Consider the following 23911-nt stretch of genomic DNA (forward strand, 5'->3'; position numbering starts at 1 on the left):
AGTTTCGCCTCAAACAGGAAGAAGACCCTACCTTAGAGGTGTGTCGCAGGAAGTTGGGGCAAATATTTCATGGCAAGGGACAGACCGCCCACTCCTTTGATACAGATGACGGTGTTCTTTTCCGGTCGTACCAAGTGTGTCCCTGCCAAGTAGTTGAGCAAGCGGTGGTACCGAAGGGCTTACGCACGCAAGTTCTTAAGTTGGCACATAAGAGTGCATTATCCGGCCATCATGGAATACGGCAAACGATAGCTAGGGTGCTCAGTGAGTTTTACTGGCCCGGTGTACAGGCTGACATTAAGAGTTATGTCAGATCGTGTGATATGTGTCAGCAGACTGTGTCGAAGGCAAGGGAGAACAGAGTGAATAACATCGTAGGACGGAAACATGTAAAATCATGGTGGAAACCGAGGTCGGTTTGGAGAAAACGGTTTCACAAAGGAAAACGGAAGTACTAGCCGGAAAAGTTCTCGCGACGGTGAAGTGGTTTGATGTGAACAATGGAATACGGAAGAATGTAGCCCACACCTGTTCTTGTTGGAATTGTTTTTGTTTGTTTATGTTTGTTTCTGAGTGTCGGCTATCTACTTTTTATGCTTTCCGTGTTTCTTCGCCCTCTATGGACGCTTTACGTTGACTTTCCGACTTTCCATGTGCTCTCTGTGCTGTGTGTGCGAATGTCCGTGAACGCTTCGAACATTGACGACCGTCGTATTGTGTGTGGTGTGTAGTGTGCGCGCTGTGGTGCGATGTTCTGTGTTGCGATCGTCGAACGCGTCTGGTGTCGCTCTCCTGAAGTCGAGTTCTTTCCCTTGGAAAAAACTTCCGAAGAGGGGGCCTTCTGTAAGGAGATAGCGCCACCCAGCGGCGTTCGTGAGGAGAAGACAAAGCACGAGGAGCGCGTGCGGAGGGGAACGCGGGGCAGGTCGAAGAGGATTACGTGGCAGAGAAGGGAAGAGCGCGGTGGGCGACGGACGTGGACGAGTTCTGCTGGCTCCCCGAGTTCCGGGCTTGGCCCTTAGCCGCAGACGTCCGGGCCACCAGACCTGGACTTCCATCGTCGAGAGCCTCAACCACCAGGCTCAGGCGCTACTCTTCTCCGTCCATCCGTCAGCTGCTCCACACAGGCCGCTTCTGGCGCCTACGTGACTTTTCCGGGATACCAGACCTGGAAACCGTGCCGGGAGCCCACAGACGCCGACGCTGCGGTAGCGTCGCATCAACATTGGAACGCCCAGAGACTCCCTGACTGCCCGACACCCAGCCAGTCCTCCCCGCTCGTTGCTCGAATAAGAGACAAGTAGTGTGACTTTCCTCTTTGACTTTCTTTTCCCTGTATTGTCCGTAAGCATTTTGTTCTGTTCCCCCGTGTGTTTTTCCCGTGTGTTGTTGCGTTGCTCTCTTGTTCCTTTCCTTTTTTCTCGCTCATATTGAAATTGGTTTCCTTTCCGATAAAAGCCGCCTTGTTTATTGTTTGTACTTTTGTGTCTGTTTAAAATAAGGCCTGCAATCACACAGATCCTCACAATCATCAATGAAATATGTAGGAGTACATTTATCTTCCAACCTTACTTGGAATATTCACAATGAGCACATTGTTAACAAAGCCGCTATAACATTAGGATTCCTGAAGCGCAACCTATATCAAGCAACTCGACGAACATAACTTCTAGCCTATACATCTCTTGTGAGGTCTCAGGTCATCCATTCTCTGGCACCCTCAGCATGCTTACTTACCAAACTCCATTGAATCGCTTCAGAGTAAAGCAACCCACAGAAGTAGCTTGAGTAACCCTAAAAAAACGATTTAGCTTATTTCTCTTTTAAACTACAAGACGAAATGCCCGCGTATCATTCATGCATAAACTACATCATTGTCATTGTCTTCATCATCATCATCATGAGCGTGACTGCGCCCACTGCTGTGCAGATGCCCCTCCCATGTCTCTCCAATTAATCCTGTCCTTTGCCTGCTACAGCGACCTTATCACTGCAAACTTCTTAATCTCATCTGCTGCAGCGACCTTATCACTGCAAACTTCTTAATCTCATCCGCCCAATTTCCGCCCAAGGCAAAAACCTCATCCATGTGCATGTCACGAAAAAAGATGCCTTTAAAATATTCGTATCTAACGGGATTACATGTAACAGAAGCCGACGCAGTTAAATACTAGGGAGTAACCGTCACAAACGCAATCAAATGGTACATTCACATTAAACAGACGTGTACAAAGGAATACAGGCAGTTGGGATACCTTCGTAGGAAACCAGCACAGGCGCCTGCCATGGCTAGGCTTGCAAGTTATAAGGCACTTGTACGACCAATCCTTGAATACAGGAGTATTATCTGGAACCCGCACCAAACGTACCTTGTCAATCAATTGGAAAGAATTCAGAATAAAGCACTTCTGTTTGTATACTCACAGTATTCACGTAACGTCAGGATAACCGCGCTACGCAACAGAGCTATGATTAAAACTTCGGCGATCCGGCGACACGTTGCTGCCGCAAAGTTTCTTTTCCTCCTTTATAAGGACTGCATGCATATCAACAAACACGAGTACCTAAAGCCGCCATACCAGCGCTCAGCCCGAACAAACCACGACAAGAGTATCAGGCCATTAATTTCTCACTGTAGCACATTCAAGTATTCCTTCTTTCCATCAGTAATAGAATTATGGAATAAACAGCAACGCGACTTGGTGACCTCGGTATCTGCTCATGCATTTGTCGCTAAGATTGAAAGTTTCTTTCAGGAACAGGATGCGTCTTTGTAAAAAAAAATTTGGGGGGGGGGGGGGGGGGCAAAAAGCAGTGTTCCTTTTCCTGTCAATGCCACTCATCGTCCATTTTGTTAATTAGATGTGAATAAAGTGTACATTTTTCTTTTAGCCTGTACCGTTTCTATTTTTGTATTTTATTTACATTTAGATGTATTGTTTGATTGGTTGGTTGGTTTATTGGGGTTTAACGTCCCAAAGCAACTGAGGCTATGAGGGACGCCGTAGTGGAGGGCTCCGGAAATTGTATTGCTTGAATGTGTAGTAGTGGAGGGCTCCGGAAATTGTATTGCTTGAATGTGTAGTATACTACACAAGTATACTACAAGTATACTACACAAGTATACTACACATTCAAGCAATACAATTTCCGGAGCCCTCCACTACTACACATTCAAGCAATACAATTTCCGGAGCCCTCCACTACGGCATCCCTCATAGCCTCAGTTGATTTCGGACGGTAAACCCCAATAAACCAACCAACCAATCAACAATACATCTAAATGTAAATAAAATACAAAAATAGAAACGGTACAGGCTAACAGAAAAATGTAGACTTTATTCACATCTAATTAACAAAATGGATGAGTGGCATTGACAGGAAAAGGAACACTGCTTTTTGGCCCAATTTGTTTTTTTTTTTTTTACAAAGACGCATTCTGTTCCTGAAAGAAAGTCAATCTTAGCGACAAATGCATGAGCAGATACCGAGGTCACCAAGTCGCTTTGCTGTTTATTCCATAATTCTATTACTGATGGAAAGAAGGAATACTTGAATGTGCTACAGTGAGAAATTAATGGCCTGATACCCTTGTCGTGGTTTGTTCGGGCCGAGCGCTGGTATATGGCGATTTTAGGTACTCGTGTTTGTTGATATGAATGCAGTCCCTGCTAGAAATGTGTTTTTTTGTTCGCACTCCTGTATGAGCCTCTCAAGGCTTAGAGTAATAATAAATAGATTGTAATGGGTTTTTCGGCCACACAACACAGAACACAGAACTGCACAAAGCAGTAAGCGCGGAATGGCGTTCAACGACAGTCAGCGGTTCCAACAACACCAAGAGGAGGCACGCGCTCGCCGAGAGCAGTTCCGCGGCCGCGCGGGCACTTCTTCGTCATTACAATGGCCCCCGCGAAGGAGGAGCCATCCTGGCGACTCACGGCGTGGTACACATCACGAGTTCCTGGTAAGGCTTGAGACGGCTGATGTGAACGGTTTCACGGCCACGGCGGCGGTGGTCAGAGGAGGGTGTCAACGGTTCCACAACGTAGTTCACGGGGGAACTCTGGCAGACAACATGGTAGGGGCCGTGATATTTGGTGAGGAAATTGGACGACAGGCCAGGAGGACCAGAAGGTACCCATAGCCAAACAAGGGAGCCGGCCGGTAGGGGGGCAGAGGGTTGACCTGAATCACGGCGGTCTTTCTGAAGAAGTTGATCGTGGGACGTGAGAGATCGGGCTAGTTGGCGGCATTCTTCGGCATACTGAGCTATTTCAGAAGCAGGGGAGCACTCAGAGGCATCAGGATGGTAGGGGAGGATGGTGTCAAGCAGGCAGGTAGGTTCGCGTCCATAAAGAAGGAAAAATGGCGAAAACTTAGTAGTAGACTGGACGGCGGAATTATAGGCGTATGTCACAAATGGGAGTACGAGGTCCCAGTTGGAGTGGTCGGGAGTGACATACATGGTGAGCATGTCACCGAGCGTCCGGTTAAACCTTTCGGTCAGCCCATTCGTCTGCCGGTGGTGCGCCGTGGTTGCTCTGTGAACTACGCGGCATTCTTGTAGGAGCGCCTGGACAATATCTGATAAAAACACGCGGCCACGGTCGCTAAGAAGCTCGCGAGGAGCACCGTGGCGAAGAACGAGTTTGCGCAGAATGAAAAAAGCTACGTCTCTGGCTGTAGCCGCCGAAAGAGCGGACGTCTCGGCATAGCGCGTAAGATGGTCGACGGCGACGACAATCCAACGGTGACCAGAAGTAGAAGGCGGCAGAGGCCGATAAAGGTCGATGCCGACACGATCAAACGGACGTGCAGGGCAAGGTGAAGGCTACAATGGTCCGGAAAGGCGCTGCGATGGTGACTTGCGGCGTTGGCAGTCAAGGAATGAGCGAATGTACTTTCGTAGAAAGGTGTACATGCCGCGCCAGTAGTACCGGTGCCGAAGTCGCGTGTAGGTTTTTAAGAGACCAGCATGAGCGTTCAGGGGTTGGGCATGAAAAGATGCGCAGACTTCAGTGCGTAAGTGGCGAGGTATGACAAGTAGCCATCTTCGACCATCTGGTATGTGATTACGGCGATAAAGAAGACCGTCTTGCACAGTAAAGCGGCGGGCTTGACGACGAAGAGAGCGGGAGGGCGCTGGTGTAGTGCGGCCGGAAAGGAGATGCACGAGAGAGGTTATCCAGGCATCTTTGCGCTGCTCCAGATGCATGTTTGGAGGGCGTAACGAAGAGAGTACGGGTTCAATGCTATAGAGACGGTCGCGTCGTCGGCAAGTAGCGGTGACAGGGAGAGGGCGTCGGCGTCAGAGTGCTTGCGTCCGGAACGGTAGATGACCCGGATGTCGTACTCCTGAAGGCGCAGAGCCCAACGACCAAGTCGGCCTGATGGATCCTTCAAGGACGACAGCCAGCATAAAGCATTGTGGTCGGTGACTACGTCGAATGGGCGGCCGTAGAGATATGGTCGAAATTTGGTTATTGCCCACAAAATGGCCAAGCATTCTTTTTCGGACACGGAGTAATTGATCTCGGCTTTGGACAACGTGCGGCTGGCATAGGCGACAACATATTTCATGAAATCCAGCCTTCCCTTGTGCAAGCACAGCGCCGATGCCACTAGCGTCCGTGTGGATCTCCGTTGGAGCGTTCGAGTCATAATGGCGGAGGATTGGCGGTGAAGTAAGGAGCGGGCGCATTGTAGCGAAAGCATCATCACATTTGGAGCACCAAGACGACAAGGAACTTTGGGCTTGAAGTTGCGTCAAAGGAGAAATGATGGTGGCGAAATTCCGAATGAAGCGCCGAAAATATGAGCATATGCCGATGAAACTGCGTAGTTCTTTGGGCGTGGACGGCTTCGGAAACTCGGCAACCGCACGAAGTTTTGTGGGATCCGGAAGGATGCCCTCTTCTGAGACGACGTGGTCGAGGATGGTCAGTTGGCGAGCTCCGAAATAGAATTTTTTCAAATTTAAATGCAGCCCTGCGGTGGTGAAGCAAGTCAGCACTTGGCGCGAACGAGTCAGATGAGTCGAGAAGTCGGCCGAAAACACGACGACGTCGTCAAGATAGCAGAGGCACGTCTTCCAGCGGAGGCCACGCAGAACGTTATCCATCTATCTTTCGAATGTCGCAGGGGCATTGCAAAGCCCAAATGGCATCACGTTAAACTCATATACCCCATCAGTCGTGACGAAGGCTGTTTTTTCGCGGTCATCTTCGGCCATAGGTATTTGCCAATAACCAGATCTCAGATCGAGCGACGAAAAAAATTTTGCTCCTTGCAGGCAATCGAGGGCGTCATTTATGCGTGGCAGAGGATAAACGTCTTTCCGAGTTACAGTGTTCAGCAATCGGTAATCTACGCAAAATCGGATAGAGCCGTCTTTCTTTCGAACGAGAACGACCGGGGAAGACCGTGGGCTCTTCGAGGGCTGTATAATCCCGCACTCTAAAATGTCGTCCACTTGCTCGGTGATGACTCGACGCTCCAGAGCTGACACGCGATATGGTCGCTGGCGCAGAGGAGGATGGGTGCCAGTATCGATGGTATGTGTAACAGCGGAAGCACGGCCGAGTGGAGTTTGCCACGCATCAAGCGATGAAATAAATTCGCACAAAAGGGCGAACAGCTGGTCACGGCACGTCGAATGAAGGTCTCGATCGATGGCACTGTACAAGACACCAGAGGGAGTCGGCGTGACTGGGGAGCCAAGGTGAGAGCATCGACCGACGGTGTAGAAGCGGCCTCGACGTCGTCGACGACTTGTAGGAGTTCAGCCGATGCTACGTAGTCAACGCGTTCACCCCGAAGCAGAGTTAAAGGAGAGGGTAGATGATTGCTGATGAGCATGGTTGCGGTTCCGGAAGTCATCGTGAGGACAGCGAAGGGAAGCGGTAGGTTGCTGCGGCGAACGAACAATTCCGAGGGAGTAAAGAGAACAGGTGTGTCGGGTGGGTCGGCTGGAGAGACACACGACAGGGAGACTACAACGGACGAGGAAGCAGGAAGTTCGACATCATGAGAAAGAAGAAGCTTGTCCGGATACTCGGGTGTTTCGGCTCCGGAGTCGTGGGCTCTGGAGAGAGAGTAACTTCAGAACGGGCGCAGTCGACGACAGCAGAGTGTTCCGACAGAAAGTCCCACCCAAGAATGACGTCGTGCGAGCAGGAGGTGCACCAGTCGCCGCCGCCTCTATTAGGAGTAGAAACATAGATACGGCCGAGGAGGTCGCAATAGCGCTTGCTTGCGCCGGAACCAAGGCTAGTTTGATTCTTAGTGACAGCAAAACAGCAATCTGCAACATCGGAAAGGGCAGGGTGTCGCCAGAAACGGCTCGAATTCTGTCCGCAGCCAAAATTGATCGCAAGATCACCTTAATTTGGGTCCCAGCACACACATCCGTCCCCGGTAACGAGGCGGCCCGCATGTTAGCCCGAGATCTCTACTTCCGGGTAACTGTAGAGCCACCCGACCCCCAGGGGATGGACGAACGTTTGCAAACATACGCGGAAATCGCCGTGCACTACCGGTTAGGCAGGCGTCTAATGCCACCACCAGATCCAAACTTAACCAATACAGAGGCCATCGCCTGGCGACGATTACAGGCCGGAAATTTCGTTAACCCTGTCTGGTTATTTCAAACCACTTTAGACGATAAAAAAGATGACAAATGTAAGACCTGCGGAGCGAGGGGGACCCTCAATCATATAATTTGGCAATGCCCTGGATCCCCGGGTGCTGAGGACAATATTAAGAGTAGAGAAGCCTGGGAGGCCCTTCTGCGAAGCGAGGTCCCCGCCGACCAGAAACGAGCTGTCCACCTGGCGGCTGAAGCCGCGAAGAGACAATGTATCTTCGCCAGTCTTTAGTCGCGGAGGTCCCGTCCCCCGTCCCCTAGGCCTGCGTGCCAGGGACGGGGAGTAGGGGGCCTCCTACATCGGTGGAAATAAAGTTATCATCATCATCATCATCATCATGACAGTACCACGAACTCACTTGCGTAGATGACGTCTTCAATAGCAACTCGTGCATGTGCAAGCGGCAAGTGGCTGAATTTGCTGGGCGTCAGCAGTACGGAGCAAAATGTCAGGGAATGGTGTCAGAACTTTGTTGATGCGGCGGCAAAATTTCGCGTCCATAACTGATACGGCTGGTCCGGTGTCAATCAAGGCACATGTCACAACACCATCTACTACTACATCAACGACATTGGCGGGGGACGTCAGAGGCCTTGTAAAGTTCGCCGAAGGCGCAGCTCTTGCCTCGGTAACTGCGCTCACTAGTTTTCCGCTTCGTTGGGGCTGACGCGGCGGCGCATCGGGGAGATGGAACGGTGCCGCAGAGAATGGGAGCGGTGCGGCGTTGCGGACTGGTTGTCAGTTCTGAACGAAGATTGTGGCGAACTAGGCTGCACGCGGTAGTGCTGCGTGTAGGGTCCGTATGCTGATGGCGTCATGACGTCAGCAGGCGAATAGGTATGATGGCGGCAGTAGCGGGCGACATGTCCGGCAATGCCACAGGCAAAACAAATGGGCCGGTTGTCGCGAGTGCGCCATGGGCGACCGTAGGGAAGGGGGGCCGGCGACGTGTGCGGCAACGATGGTGGGGCGGTAACCCAATACCACCGAACAGGTCGCGGTGCCAAAGGCGGCGCAGCTGAAGTGGCGTCGGAGAGGAGAAATTCCCCGAGGGATGAGGAGCCGGGCAGGACAGGACGGCGGCGTAGGTAAGCGGGGCAGCCGCTGCCTGTTTAGGGACCGGTGGCATGGCATCCGCGATCTGCAGGGTGTCTGCGACCTGCGCCTGAATGGTCTGCTGAAAGGCCGGCGGAAGTGCTGGTGACAGAGCTGGAGCCCTATGCATGAGCGCGAGTTGACGTGCAACTTCTTCACGGATGAACCGTTTCACTTCCTGCATGAACTGGGGCTCTCCAGCGACCACAGCATCAACGGATGGTACCTCAGCCTGTCGTATAGGGCGACGAGCGAGGACGCGTTGCTTGCAGAGCTCCTCGTAGCTCTGGCACAAGCTGATGACGGAGGCAACGGTGTCAGGCTGCCTGGCAAGAATTCAATTCAATTTCAATTCATTTATTTTTAACTCGAGGTTGAAGGCCCCCAGGCGTAAAAGCTGTTCTACGACAGCTTGAAAGGTGCCTGGGGGCCCATTTTGAAAGCATTTGAAAGGCGTCCTCGTCGATGCCTTTCATAATGTGCCTGATTTTGTCGGCCTCAGACATTTCAGAGTTCATGCGCTTGCACAGGTCTACGACGTCTTCCACCTAGCTTGTGAACGTCTCACCAGGCTGCTGCGCCCGCTCTCGCAAGCGCTGTTCAGCGCGGAGCTTGCGCACACCAGGACAGCCAAATACCTCCGCGAAGTTCGTTTTGAAAGCCGACCAGTTGGTGATGTCCGCTTCATGGTTGCGGAACCAGAGGTTGGCGACGTCAGCGAGGTAGAATATGACGTTGAGCTTCATGGTATCGTCCCAGCGGTTGTGCGTGCTTACCCGCTCGTAAGACCCAGCCAATCTTCCACATCATTGTCGCCGGTGCCGCTAAAGACGGCTGGGTCCCGCTGCGGAGCATGCGAGCGCAGATAACAGGTGCGGGCGGTACCGATGGCGGCGGCGGTGGTGGCGGTGCTGTGTCTCTCGGCATTTGGGTGGTAACGGTGCCGTTTCTCAGCTCCAGGACGGGATGAGAGTCCACCTCCACCACTTGTAATGGGTTTATCGGGCACAGAACACAAAACACAGCACGGCACAAAGCAATAAGCGCGGAACGGCGTTCGCCGAGAGTCAGCAGTTCCAACAGCACCAACAGGGGGCACGCGCTCGCCGAGATTTGTTGTTGTAGCCTTAGACAGAATGGCACCAGTCCCGCTCCCGCGCGGGCACTTCTTCGTCATTAGAAAATAAATAAATAAATAAATAAATAAATAAATAAATAAATAAATAAATAAATAAAATTTCTGCCGCTCCCTGCTACGCTTGCCTTCTCTTGGAATCCATTCCGTTACCCTTGAGCACCAGCGGTTATCTTGCCTTCGCATTACATGCCCTGCCCAAGTCTATTTCTTCTCGATTTAGACTTCGCCCTCTTCCGGTCTCTTAAAGGTGCACTGAAGAGGATTCTGAACTTGTCTTTTTGCCGCGGGGACTCGATCTACACGTTCCTAGCATTCTCAGAAACTGCGACTTATTGCCATGTGTGGCCGATTTCCCTAATTACCGTATTTTCCGGTGTATAGCACGCACCCTTGTATAAGACGCACCCGCCATATATGCAGGCTGTCATTGAAAATGTTGGTATATAAGACGCACCCGTATATAAGACGCACCCCAATTTACCCAGTTAGGCTAGTGAGGATCAATTAAACACGCTTGCGCGACCATCATGAAATTCACCGTGCCTGTGAGAAATTCGTAAGCAACGCTAAGTGGTCAAAAAAGGCATCACTCACGCCATTCCCGCCCACGTTATAGAAAAAAAAGAAAGAAAAAACGAAAAAACCCTTTCATATGTCCATAAGAACATTTTATTTCTACTTAAAACCTTGGAAGTCTTCACCTTCGGATGCGCTATCAAAACGTTCGCCCATTTCTGGAGGCAACGCGACTGGAACATTCTTTTCGCACTACGTACTCGAAGCAAACAAAGTTGCAAAGGGTGGCTGAAAAAAGAACGCCGGCTAATCCTGGCTTGTCTTCACAATGGCTAGAAACAGGATTGTCGTTATCTTATGGCATTTCACATTACTTTTGCTTGGGGCCTCCGAAACGGTCGCGTGTTTGTGATAACGGAAGTCGTCATCCCCGCCGTTTCATGATAAAATTCACCTAAAAGGAGTTGCGCACGGCGGTCTCCGTATTGAAGTATTAACCGTGTTACAACCGCATCATTGCTAGTGATAATTTTTCGGTAAAAAAAGCTTGAAAATGAACCTGAGTAATTTCTGAAAAAACGAAAAATTCGCATATAAGACGCACCTTTGTATAGGACGCACCAGCAAGATTTTCGAAAAAAAACCGCGTCTTATACACCGGAAAATACGGTAAATCAAATTAAAGTCCGGCTCCCTCTTTTATTTTTTGAATATTCTCCCCCGTACGGTGGGCGGAGTCGACCAACGCGTGAAGTGCCTTTCAGCCAGCTCCGTGGAGGCTTTGCTTTCGTTTATTTTTCGCTGGAATTTCTTTGCAGCAGAAATTCTAGAGGCCCGTGTACTGTGCGATGTCAGTGCACGTTAAAGAACCCCAGGTGGTCGAAATTTCCGGAGCCCTTCACTACGGCGTCTCTCATAGCCTGAGTCGCTTTGGGACGTTAAACCCCATAAACCAACCAACCAGCTTTATTTTATTTTTTAGGTTTCCATGAATAAATAGTTTCATTCGCAGATAATATAGCCGCAAAATAAGCCCGCAGAAATAAAAATACGCGCGGACTATTTGCTACTACGGACTACTACGTATTACTCCGCCGATGGCAGAGCGGCAAGCCGCCACGGGACTGGGTGTAAGGCAGTCTATGCGTTGGTCGACTCCGCCCATCGCACGGGGGAGAATTAAAAAGAAAGGCGGGAGCCGGACGTTAATTCGATTTAATTAGGGAAATCGGTCACACAGGGCAATAAATTGAAGTTCAGATTCCTCTTCAGTGCACCGTTAACGCTGCACCAAGCGTTTTTCCTTCCATAGCTCGCTCCGTTGTCCTCAACTTAAGCTGAACCCTTTTCGTTTGCCTCCACGTTTCTGCCCCGCAGGTGAGTACCGTTTAGATACTGCTGTTGTATACATTTCTCTTGATGGATATTAGTAAACTGCCATTCATTATCTGAGATAACCTGCCTATGCGCTCCACCCAATTCTTATTCTTCTAGTTATTTCCCTCTCATGATCCGGATCACCGGCCACCACCTGCACTAAGTACACGTATTTCATAACCATTTGCGTATTCCCTTACCGCCTCCATACCAATTGTCAACTGCTGATCCTTTGGGAGGTTGTTGAACAGTACTTTGGTTTTCTACATGTCAATTTTAAACCTACATTTCTGCCGCCGCGGTGGCTCAGTGGCTATGGTGCTCGGCTACTGACCCGAAAGACGTGGGTTCGATCCCGGCCGCGGCGGCTGGAATTTCTTTGGAGGAGAAATTCTAGAGGCCCGTGTACTGTGCGATGTCAGTGCACGTTAAAAAACCTCAGGTGGTCGAAATTTCCGGAGCCCTCCACTACGGCGTCTCTCATAGCCTTAGTCGCTTTGGGACGTTAAACCCCATAAACCAAACCAAACCAAACCTACATTTCTGCTATTTCTGCTCTGCCTCTCTATCTCATTGATCACGCGTTCCAGGTAATCTCCTGGGCGACTTAGCAAGGCAGTGTCATCAAATATGCACAAATTACTCAGGTATTCTCCATCAGCTTCCTGTCTCAAAATTCGGCGTATTTTTGAAGAAAAAAAAACAGCGCCGCACAGAAGCAATCTCGCCAGCTCGCGCCGCTAGAACAGGGGAGAAGGAAACCCCGGAGAGCGCCTAACCTTGTGTGTGTTGCTGCCCCCTCCACCATCAATCGCTGGCGTGGCGCCAGGGAATTGCCTCAGCGCATGTCGTCGAATCTTCCAGAATTTTGGAGTAGTTTCTACTGAACGCTGACTTTTTCAACATCCCCTCCGCTACTGCTGCTAAGACGTTGAGTAATTGACAGGTACGGAGCTGTTGCTTTTCAGAATGCTTCCGGCATCTCCGTACAAAACTTCTTGGCAATCTTAAAAACATACCTTGAGTCCACTTACGCTGAATTTGATGGCCGTGTTTTTATTCAACAGAAAGGGATATGCATAGGAGCGTGCATTGCTCCATTCCTCAGCGATTTTTACTTAGCCATGCTAGAGAGGACCCTTGAAAATCGTCTCATTAGCTCAAATGCTGAAAAAGTTTTCCGCTTTGTAGATGACTACCTGATTCTGATAAAATCTGATGCGGTGAATTTTGATCAAGAAGTTAATGTCATTCTTTCAGTTTTTTCTGGAGTCCTCGCGTCTCTTGAAGTGACACACGAAGTACCTGTTAATGACTGCATAAAATTTCTTGACTTGACCCTGTACTTCACTGTTGCACATATGTGCTGGTCTTTTGAACCTAGGAGCAAAAAGCCGTACGCTTCCGTACAGTTCCTCTCATTCGAAGCTCGTAAAAAGGGGCATTATAGCGACTTGCTTCAGTAACGCCATGAAGAAATCTTGCACCCACAGGACTGCCAATAGTTTTTACTATCAGGTTCAGAGGCTCGTTACTGCAGGATACCCTCTCAACGTCTTAGCAGCAGTAGCGGTGGGGATGTTGAAAAAGTTGAAACTTTCTGCCGCTGTCGACCACAGTACCAGAAGAAAAAATGTGTCTGTGATACCCTACATTCATGTTGTATCGCATAATTTGAAAAGAATAGGTAAGAGAGCCGGAGTAGATGTTGTGTTTTCAGCTCCTGTGAAATTGAGAAGTCTGTGCGCGCGTGTAAATGGCCCCAAAAAGCCAAATGAAGGTGAACCCGTCTGCACAAAAAAGCATGAGGTAAAATTTGTGAAGTGCGTAGAGAATCTGGTTTCTTCGATCCCTTTGAGCTGTGGTGGTTCATATGTTGGACAAACTGGTCGTTGTTTGAACGATAGGCTGAGGGAGCACAAAAATTATGTCAGGAATGCTGCCCGCCACATCGGTGTTCACTGTCGTGATTGTTCGTGCCAGCCTCTGTATGACAAAAGCAGGATTGTTGATAGACACAAAGATCAGCTGACTAGAGAAGTTATCGAAGCGTCTGAGATCTTGAAGCTGGGTCAGAGGTGTGTAAGCACCCCTTCTGTCGCTACCTTGCAAAAAGAGCATGAATTTTTGCACACGTGTTAGCCTTGTGTTATCAAATACGGGCCTGGTCGGAGAGATATCTGTCACGGTTCTGTGTAATTTTCTGTTTTTCAGTGTCCCTGGCTCCTTTATAAGCATGGCTTACTGAATAAACCTTCTGTTGTTAGTCAGCGCTGTGTATCGTCCTTTCTTGTCCTCTGGCCTTGTGCCGTTGCGCTGTTTCACAAGAAATCATGCCAGACCAACGTGCCCATCAGTTATTGTTGTGTCCGGGAACTTCCCGCGTAAAAGTGCGGGAAGTTGGGTGACATTCGTACACCCGACTTTTCCCAATCCAGGCCTCGAAACAATCCCGTAAACACGCGGTGAACAGCAGGGGCGAGATCGCGTCTCTCTCCTGCCTGACACCCTTCCTTATTGGAATTTTATTCCTGACTTTATGAAATACTATGGTAGCTGTGCGATCGTTATAAATATCATTAATTGTTTTCGTATGAGACTGTAGTACACCCTGTATTCTAAAATAGCTGCCTGACTGCTGAGGTTTTAACCGAAACCTGAACTCTATCATGGTCCCTCAGACTTTCGAGAAACGTTTCGTTGCTCTGATCTCCATACCCTTCTCGTTTAGAGAATCCATATAAAATTAGACCTTTATCTGCGCGCACAGATTTGTGTAAATACGCACCTCTGTTACTTGCCATCTCTCAATGGAGCAGTTCCCTGCAGACGTTACCTCGGTAGTTGACCACGCCGCCATCTTCAGAGCTCTGGACAGAATAGAATGTTAAGCTTACTTGGTTGATTGGTTGGTTATTAAAATACACTTTGGGGAGTTTCTTCTTTGGCGCTTGCTGTATATGGCTGTATATCCTGTTGTATTGCATCCCCTTCTCAGTCTTATGTGTGCATCGTATTAAATATCTGCGCTTACGAACACAGAGGACGAGACGAGACAAAGTGAAGGCACTTAACTACAAGTGGATTTTATTCGGAAATAAGCAGTCATTTTATACGCTTGCATATACTTACGCACAGAGGCACAAAGGCGGCTTGCCAAATACCGAGGCACTGCGACCACCCCCAAGCGATAAAACTGATAAAAACTGGTGAAGAAAGAAGGCGCAGGAACCACCCTTCCTAGGCACGCGCGCTGTTATATCAACCCCGCTACCCACTGTGGAGCACGCTCATTTCCCTGCATGACAAGTTAATCGAGGTTTTGCTCACGCATCCCTCGCCCTACCTGATAACGTGAGATGCTTCAGCAATCTCTCTTGTGCGGTGGTCATCATGAACAAAAACCACTGTGGTGTCAACAAAAAACGGAGAACAATTACACGCCAGACAAGTGTTGCGCTTTCTATTTTATTTGCTCCTGACGGAATTGGCGTGTTCTGCGAGGCGAATACTGATACACCGCCCGGCCTGGCCGAAGATTATACGCCCGAAAAAGAAAAGCATAAGGTAAACGGCGCTCTTCTTACAGTCAACGTATTTTTGGCCATGTTTAATATTTTATAGTTTCTTAATATTCTTCCAATCGCTTTTCCTTTGTACGACAGGCCCTAATATTCCCAGTCCACTGGGAGCTGCAGAAAAAAGCAAGATTATTCGGCATCGGGCCCCTGCTCTTTAAAGCCGGTGAAAGAGGGCCCGGATGTCTTTACCGTTTTAGAGATTTTTTTTTTCCCGCACAGGACACGCTAAGAGAACTCCGGGTAGCCTGCATCCTTGCACCTGCTGACCTGTGCGAGGAGGCCGATTTCCATTCTATGGGGGCAAGGTTTCTTCTGTGCAGCTCTAAACAATAACAATTTTTACAAGTTTAGAATGAAAAGAGCTACAGTTGAGGAAAGGTTTCTTGCTCCGAGGGGAGTATTCCCAACAGACGTGCTTAGGTTCCAATCCAGAAACTGCAAGAATCCTCGATAAAGGACTTCATGCGTTTTGTTGTGTTGTGACTTCATGTGTTGTGTCATGTGTGTGCACATAGTTCAATTGTTAAGACTGTGTAGCATTGCTGAGTGCTTATAGGTATTCCTTTCTAAAAATTCTTTTACTTTGTTCTTGAATTTTCGCTGGAGAGCCACTCTATTTTGTGAACTGCAATTTTAGTTAAGTGTTTTTTATATTGAACATTATTTATTTTACCCCCCCTCTCCCTGCTATGTAACGGCCGAAAGAGCTCGTAGGGTACATAAATAAATAAAAGTTGGCATGCGGGTTATGAACGAAAATGGCTGGTTGACTTTCACAGGAGTATCTCTCGCGAAATCCATGCGTCAAAGAATGAAAGAAACTGTTTGGATCCAAAAACTGCGTAGTTTGAAGAGTAAATGACGTGTTCTATGGCTTAACAAGGTACGCTGGTTTGCTGGTGACGGATATGAGCCGGTAATTAAGCGGTGGATTTTTTTACCTGACTTGTAGACCGGAGCGACCTTCCGCACTTTCCACTCATGGGGTATGACACCTTAAGAAAGATATTGCAAGAGCAGCAAGCATAAAAACTTGCCAGGAGTATGAATAACGTTTTTTGTACCTTTCTACTGATTTCGTCAAAGCTAGCAGATGATAGCAATTTTACTGTATCTATAACAGATGATATGCTGGTTTGAGAAAACTAAATAACGCTGGCATTCCGGTTGTTTAGTGATTTGCTGTCATGAATGGGGCGATCGTTTTTGGATCACTATTTTTTCCAACCACTGAACACTCCTCGAACTTAGGCGCACAGTTGTGACAACGGCAGTGACGAGCTAAATTACCTGGCCCCTCACCTCTAACGTTTCTGTAGTGCTCGCTGAGTCACTTATTCAGGCACCGGCCTGTCTGTCCAATATACGGTTTATGGGGTTTAACGTCCCAAAGCAACTAAGGCTATGAGAGGCGCCAAATATACAATTTGCCACAAGAAAGTGGAAACCCCAGAATTTATCTGCGGCCCATGATATTGTAGCGTGCAACGCCAAAAAGAACACCAGCGCAGAGACCAAAAACCTGCGGCGGTCCCTCAGTGGTTCGAGCGCGCATGCGAGAGCCAACTAACTTCTTCCTCTTCTAGTGCATGCACTACTTCTGTTTCTTCGAATGCATGTATCACTGCCCACGCCTTCGCAGTGTGCTTAAGACATTCATACTGGTGTGGCACCACAGGGACAGGGACAGAGACAGAGTGACAACAACACAAGTGCCCTTACACAAGTTCTAGCAAGTTTTCGACTGCCTGAAGGAGATCAAACTTAAATGCTATATCTATTATTAATTCGCCATACCTGTCACTCGTTGTCACTCTGTCTCTGTCCCTGTGGTGCCACACCAGTATGAATTCGTACCAACTCGCCCAATTTTCAACCCTTTTGCTTAAGACAGACGACAACCACAACGACCTTTCCTCAAACGTGAGGATAAAGAAGCCATTCTTCTGGAAAGAACACCAGCGCAGAGACGAAAAACCTGCGGCGGTCCCTCAGTGGTTCGAGGGCGCACGCGAGAGCCAACCTACTTCTTCCTCTTCTAGTGCATGCACTACTTCTGTTTCTTCGAATGCATGTATCAATATAAATTTTGGAAGCATTTCATCATGGTATTTGTGCTGGTCGAAAGCAACTTGTTTCCTTAGCTGACCTGAAATGCTATAAATTTATTCTAGCAAAGTAGGTAGATATTTAGCAGTATGTTTTTTTTATTTTTTAAGCTCTTAAGTTGTCTCTTTAGTTGCAAAGTCCTTCGAGAAATCAGGTGGTTTCGACGTTTCTTATTTTCTATTCGAGGAACATAGCAATCATGTAGTTATTTATGAGATACTGAAATCGTTCCCAGAACACATGAACATTCTCAGTGCTGTTCGAAAAAGAATCGAACTCGAAAGACAACATGTCTAAAATCGACACATCGTCTGCTCGCGAAAAATGTGGCGCAGAAATTGGCATAGGCTGCCTATGTGATGTTACATCGGAAAGCGTTAATAAAACAGCCTGGTGATCCGAAATTCCCGGAAGAACTTCGCAGTGTATATGTGCTTTAATAGGTCCACTTGTAAAAAACAGATCTAATTTTGCTTGAGGGGATGTTTGTAGCGCGACAAAAAACTGACAAGGGACAGAAGACGAACGGGACAAGCGCTACTCTCAGCTGGTTTATTCAAGATTCGATCGCACACATAAACCAGTTGAGAGTTAGCGCTTGTCCCGTTCGTCTTCTGTCCCTTGTCTGTTTTTTGTCGCGCTAAAAACATCCCCTCAAGCAAAATGAACCAACTCGCCCAGCAAAAAGTTTTATTGAACAGATCTAATATTGATGTAGAGTTAGCAGTGATTGTCGTGAAGTTTTCGACTGCCTGAAGGAGATCAAACTTAAATGCTATATCTATTATTAATTCGCCATACCTATCGCCTGAAACATTCAGCGAAAAAGAACGCCAATCAGCGTACGGTAAATCAAAATTTCCAGTCAGGATAATCCGATCACCAGACTTTACATGCTCAGTCATATAGTCTTTAAGAGCACCCAAGACTTCAGGGGAAGAGTTTGGTGGCCTATAAATAGCTCCTATTAGATTAATATTATCCTGATAGACCTTGCAAAATATACCTTCCACATTAGTTATTTCAGACATTCTTATCCTTGTTTGGGAGGCTTTGAAAAGGAAACCTACACCACCCCCTTTGCAACCACGATCTTCCTATGAATAGAGTAACTATGCGACACAAATTCGTTATCATAAACGGTGTTGCTTAGCCATGTCTGTGTTAGTGTACCAATCCCAGGTCACAGGTTTCCGAGATTCCACCTAATTCTCCACCTAATTCCACCTAGACAAAAAGCCAAGTATGGCTTTTGCGGGTCCTCAGTACTCATAATACTGAAATAAACTTCAATTCAATTCAAGTTTGAGGATGTTGAGGACTGGTTGACCAACTGGTTCTGCAAATTTGTTGACTCAACTTCTGCTGTCCACGTTCAGAATTTTTAGCGTGTCTGTGTCGCTTATATTCCGTCAGCTATCGTTCTTCTTTAGTTTAAATCGCATGCCTTTTTCTTCATCCCAGTAATAGACTCAGCTTGTCATAAACTAGCTTTACTTTTGCTTTATCTTCTCTCTCTTTTTCAGAGCTCTTCCAAAGGTTTTTGCGCTTTTCACGAATCCTAAGCGAGAAATCTTCCGATATCGTCTTATCAGAGCCCTTAAGCTTGTGTGGCAGCCGTTAATACTGACATCGTTTCACAATGATCAAGAAATTTAAGAGCCACATGACTGGTTTTGTTTTTCATTTTTCGCCCGTCTAAGGAATCTTTCAGTACTTGCGGCTTTTACCTATAGCTTACCTATAGGATTCAAAAAGCGTAATCACTGCTTTCAGGAGCTTTGGGGCGTTTTACTGCTAGATTCTTTTAGTCCATAAATTATTAGATTATTTCGGCGGCTAAAATTGTACAAGTTATCTATTTTTCCTGTCAGCGAGACGAGTGTGGATTGCATTGCGTTTATATTTTCCACCATGTCCTTTACTTGAGAGATTACCCGGCTAACATGAAGCGCGCAGTCGGGGAGGTGATTTTATCTATTATGTCCCTCTGAGTGGCTTGTATGTCTTCCATTGCTGATTGCATTTCGTTTTGCCCAGCAAGTAACTGTTCTAACATTTCTTTTTCAGAGGGGCCTCTATTAGCTACTATGTCTCCACACGCTAGTAGATCAAAAGGTAGAGAGCGGACGCATGTGAAAAGGAATTTTCACGCACAGTGGACAGGGCAGTAGGAACAAGAATCTGTTGTCACTACGATAGCATTTGGTAGGTAAATATCTACTGACTTGGATCAAGAAGCAAAAATGGGTTGCTCAGCATGTTGCCAGTCTTGCTGCTGCCATGCCCACTACTTCGAATCGCCCCGCCGCGGTGGCTAAGTGGTTACGGCGCTCGGCTGCTGGCCCGAAAGACGCGGGTTCGATCCCGGCCGCGGCGGCTGAATTTCTTGAAGGCGAAATTCTAGAGGCTCGTGTGCTGTGCGATGTCAGTGCACGTTAAAGAACCCCAGGTGGTCGAAATTTCCGGAGCCCTTCACTACGGCGTCTCTCATAGCCTCAGTCGCTTTGGGACGTTAAACTCCAATAAACCAATAAACCAACTACTTCGAATCGGCATCAGCGGGTCTTTTATACTGTCCGGTGAGGTGACGTAAGGCGGCCTCACTTTAGGTTGGTCCCAGGGGGGCGTAGCGGTGATCATAGTTGCCTGTCTATTGATGATGCAGCAGTTGCCCGGAAATGATGATGGTACCACGGGCCGGGTTTGCTGATCGGGGCAGATTGCCGCTGGATAACAGCTACACGTGGAAACTGCTCACTTACTTTCTTTCTATATTTTTATTTATACATACTGCAGCGCAATTATATGCGCTAGGCAGGAGTGGGAAAAACACAAAATGCAAAATACGCAACAAAGGTAACAAAATACAGCAAAATGTACAAAGGGAGCACTGCAATAAAGTTCAGATCACAAAAAAAGTATCAAACAAGAACGTAACTGTTAACGACACGGAAGGAATATTCAGCTATTATGCGTCTTCGATGGCAGTCATACAACTTTGAACTAGGCATGAACGAAAGGACCTAGGTAGAGAAGTCCAGGTTTCTACAGAACGTTGAAAAAAACTGAATTTGATCAAGTTAGTAAGTGCAATACAAGGTATCAAATTTAGCTCATGATGACTTCTTGTAGATGATAATGGTGCAAATTTTTTTTTTTATTTATTATACCTCAAATGCCCCAGTTGGGGTATTACATGAGGGGTGGGCTTATTACAGGCGTTATGTTATTCTTTCGATGAATGACGTGAAGCGGTCTGGATGGATGTGGCGAACTGCTTCGGCAGGAAGGTGATTGCAGTCCTTTGCTGTCTGAACGAAAAAAGCGTTCAGATGCGCAGTGGTATGTGCTGATGGCGGGTAGACTGCTTTGCCGTGGTTAAGGCGGTGAGAGGCTCGATGTGCAGGGACGACGACACAGCTTCCAAGTGATGAGTGGTAAAACTTGTGAAAAAGGCATAGTCTGGCTATTTTACGTCGCGAATCGAGGGATGGAAGATTAGATTGCAACTTCATATTAGTGACACTTGAATGATAGGAGTAGTTCGAATGAATGAATCTTGCTGCACGATTTTGAATGGATTCGAGGGCGAGAGAAAGATTTGTCTGATGAGGGTCCCAAACTGCACATGCGTACTCCAATTTGGGACGGACGAGTGTTATGTAGGTAAGCTGTTTTATAGAAGGAGGTGCTAGACGCAGGTTACGACGTAGAAAACCGAGCACGCGGTTGGCGTCTTTAGTAATGTTAGAAATGTGGGAAGCCCAGTTCAGGGAATTAGAAATGGTGACACCAAGGTATTTATAAGATTCAACAGCGGAAATTACAGAGCCAGAGATATAGTAATTTGGTGAAACAAAGCACTGCCTGCGATGAAATGTAATTAACGATGTTTTATTAGTGTTTAAAGACATGAGCCATTTGTTGCACCAAGATTCGATGTAGTCCAGGTCTGCTTGCAATATTTCGGGATCGCTGGTGTTAGTGATAGGCCGGTAGATTACGCAGTCATCTGCAAACAATCGCATGTTAGAAGTGATACCAGTAGGCAAGTCATTAATGTAGATTAAGAAAAGCAAAGGGCCGAGTACTGTGCCTTGTGGCACACCAGAAACAACGGGGTGCAAGGGGGAGGAGTGTCCATTAGCATGTACGAACTGTTGACGGTTAGTGAGGAAGCTTCGTATCCAATCAAGAATGAGAGGGTTAAGGTTCAGTCGTGAAAGTTTAAGAAAAAGCCGTCTATGGGGAACTTTGTCGAAAGCTTTCTCAAAATCCAAAAATAATGCATCCACTGGTATGTTAAGGTCTAGGTTAGTACTAACGTCATTAATGAAGAGAGCTAGTTGAGTGTCACATGACATACCTTTTCGGAAACCGTGCTGACATGGATGAAAGAAATTTACTGATATAAGGAAATTGACGATGTGAGAGTAAATTACATGTTCCATTAACTTCGAACAAATGCTTGTGAGGGATATGGGACGATAGCTCTTGCATGAAGATGGCAAACCTTTTTTTGGTACTGGAATCACCTTGCCTACCTTCCAGTCCTGTGGCACCACTCCAGATGATAATGATTGCTGAAATATGTACGAGAGTATTAGGCTTGTAATATTTTTTGTGTTCTTGAGTAGTTTGGAGTTGATCCCGTCGACACCGGCTGAGGATGAGACCTTAAGATTGTCTATTAAATTCTCGATGCCAATAGCGTCAAAGGTAACGGCAGGCATGACTGGGTGATTGTATTGCGGTAAATCTGGGAGGTTATCATCAGGCTCATTAGTAAATACGGATGAAAATACGGAATTTAGAGCTTGAGGCACTGCCGGATCAGGAATAGGATTGTTGTGTTCGTCGAGAAGAGATAAGGGATTGGATTGGGTTGGGTTAATAATTTTCCAGAATTGTCTAGGATTTGTGAGTAGCATATTAGGTAATGTATTTGAATAGAAGGCGCGCTTAGTTCTAGTGATCAGTGATTGAAGCGTTTTGTCAGTGGTGTAGTATTTTTCCCAAGCGGAAGGGGTGTTTAAGCGTTTAGCTTAAACACCCCTTCTTATTAAAAATTAAATTAAAAATTAAAATTGGTTTATGGTTTGGTTTATTGGGGTTCAACGTCCCAAAGCGACTGAGGCTAATGGTACAAAATTAATGTAGTGGTTATCTGAGAGCCTTACCGAGGAATTGACGACACAATTTATGAATTTTAGTGATTCAGTGTGGCGACGGCTGGAGAGCATGGTTAAATTCAATGAAAGACGTGTAGAAGAGGGTGAGAAATCGGGATCATAACGATGACATATAAAACGCACAGCTTTTTTCTGGACTTCTTCTAACATGTTAATTTCAAACTTCTTGTAAGGGTTCCACACTCCATACAACTTTGTTTGTTTTAGAGAAACTGTAACCAAAATAGTTTCCGTTACGCCTAGAAAACATTTGCGAAACTGCCATTTCTGACTTAAAATCAGCCGGATCATATTGATGAACGTATCGAAATGAGCCACATTCACTGATGAAAGCTGTCTGTTATTGCGCTGCCAGTTTGTTGGTGCCGTCGTGCGGAGGGGAAATTAAACGGAGGAAACAAAGTGAGCTGGGAACACGCAACCCGCCCCAGGCGTCGGCCGGCTTCAGCTGCGTGTGTTGGCGAGAGAGGCAGGCGAAGGCGTTCGTTGCGAAAGAGAGGAGCGAGGCGGCGCGGCCCAGTGCTGCTATTCCTGACGCGTCGCTTTCAGCCGCACAGGCGAACAAAGAACAGTGCTGCTGTATCACCAACAGGTCGGGGCATGCCGCTGCGCCCGATCACCCAGAATGCGCGTTGAATAACTTTCGTTGCTACAGTGCCAGAGAGAGCATGCTTGGGAGAAATTACTGTCTCCCTTGATTTGCGATCAACCTCGCTGTCCTGACTGAGTGCAAAGGAGTATTTTTTAAGTAATGCCGGGAAATTTTCTCCTTGCTGCCCGATGTAATCGTTCGTTTCCTGGCACCAGCAGGGTTTAATGGATCCTGACGCGCAGCAGCAATTTTGGGCGCCTATTTAATTCTTCCTAAAACCAAAGCACGCGTCACTTGCCTCTCGCGTAGTTTATTTTTTTTTCATGGCTACAGGTAATAGTGCATAAAGAGAGACGGAGCACAAGGTCAACGAGGATTGTCAGCGATTAAGGCGGAAAGCTGGGCTACTTGGTGTGTCATCGTTATTTAAGAGACTAGCACATAAAACTACACTGTAAAAAATAAAACACCCTTAAAGGAGTTTCCAGGTGTCTATAACTCGCACCCTTGCACTCGGCCCAGAAGGGTGTTTTGTGATTTCAATACACCTTTCAAATGGGGTGTTTCATGAAAAAACCAACCCGAAAATGATATAACTTGACCCAAAGGTGTTGAGGTGTATCACACACTTTACCACCGAGCCAAAGGAGTTTTATGCT

The 23911-nt window shown here is 47.4% G+C and overlaps 1 protein-coding gene across 1 annotated transcript in view; it reads left to right on the plus strand.

Moving 5' to 3' along the window:
• The window catches only part of LOC149325823 (adenosine receptor A2a-like), a 350480-nt gene that overhangs the window by 181279 nt on the left and 145290 nt on the right, over positions 1-23911 (plus strand). The window lies entirely within an intron of this gene.

The sequence above is a fragment of the Amblyomma mixtum genome, chromosome 10 (assembly GCF_055824585.1).
Source record: "Amblyomma mixtum isolate Tamu chromosome 10, ASM5582458v1, whole genome shotgun sequence".
Taxonomy (NCBI): Eukaryota; Metazoa; Arthropoda; class Arachnida; order Ixodida; family Ixodidae; genus Amblyomma; species Amblyomma mixtum.